Raw genomic sequence first — 1,413 nt, forward strand, 5'->3', positions numbered from 1 at the left:
TTAAACCTAAATATGTCATTTTGGGGTGTGCTAATATAGATGGTATTGTTTTTAATTTCAAATTCTACTTGTTCATTGTTGCTATATAGGAAAACAATTGACTTTTGTATATTAATCTTGTATCCTGCAAACTTGCTATGATTGTTTATTAGTTCCAGGAGTTTTTGTCAATTCTTTCAGATTTTCTACATAGACAGCCATGTCATCTGCAAACAAAGACAGTTTTATTTCTTCCTTCCCAATAAGTATACCCTTTCTTTTCTTTTCCTCTCTTCTCTTTTCTTTTCTTACTGCATTAGCCAGGGCTTCCAGTGCAATTTTGAATAAAAGTGGTGAGAGGGAACATCTTTGCCTTGTTCCTGATCTTTGTGGGAAAGCCTCCAGTTTCTCACCCTGAAATAGTGTTAGCTGTAGGGTTCTTGTTTTTTTTTTTTTTTTTTTTTTTTTTTTTTTGTAGACACTCTTTATCAAGTTGAGAAAGTTTTCATCCATTCTTTGTTTCCTACGAGTTCTTATCATGAGAATTGGAGTTGTGTTTTGTCAATACCTTTTCTGCAACTATTAATAAGATTGTCTGAGTTTTCTTCTTTAGCCGGTTGATGTGATGGGTTACATTAATTGATTTTTGAATGCTGAACAAGCCTTACATACCTGGGAAAACTTCCACTTGGTTGTGGTGTATAAAGATGTATAATTTTTTTAATACATCGTTGGATTTGATTTGGTAATATTTTGTTGAGGATTTTGGCATCTATGTTCATGAGAGATATTGGTCTGTAACTTTCTTTTCTTGTAATGTCTTTGTCTGGTTTTGGTATTAGGGTGATGTTGGCTTTATAGAATGAGTTAGAAGTATTCTCTCTGCTCCTATATTCTGAAAGAGGTTATAGGAAATTGGTATAATTTCTTCCTTAAATGTTTGGTGGAATTCATCAGTGAACCCAACTAGGCCTGGTCTTTTCTATTTTGGAAGATTATTAATTATTGCTTAATTTTTAAAATAGATATAGGCCTACTAAGATTGTTTATTTCCTCTTGTGTGAGCTTCAGCAGATTGTGTTTTTTAAGGAATTGGCTCATTTCATCTAGATTGTCAAATTTGTGGGCACAGAGTTGTTCATAGTATTTATTTATTATCCATTTAATGTCCATGGGATATGTAGTGATGTCCCCTCTTCATTTCTGATGTCGGCAATTTGTGTCTTCTCTCTTTTTTACTTAGTTAGCCTGGCTAGAGGCTTATCAACTTTATTGATCTGTTCAAAGAACCAGTTTTTTTGTTTCATTGATTATCTCTTTTAATTTCTTGTTTTCAATTTTATTGATCTCTGCTGTAATTTTTATTTATTTTCTTATGCTAACTTTGGATTTAATCTGCTCTTCTTTTTCAAGTTTCTTAAGGCAGAGGCTTGG

This window comes from Galeopterus variegatus, unplaced genomic scaffold (genome assembly GCF_000696425.1).
Source record: "Galeopterus variegatus unplaced genomic scaffold, G_variegatus-3.0.2 Scaffold3700, whole genome shotgun sequence".
NCBI classification, from domain to species: Eukaryota; Metazoa; Chordata; class Mammalia; order Dermoptera; family Cynocephalidae; genus Galeopterus; species Galeopterus variegatus.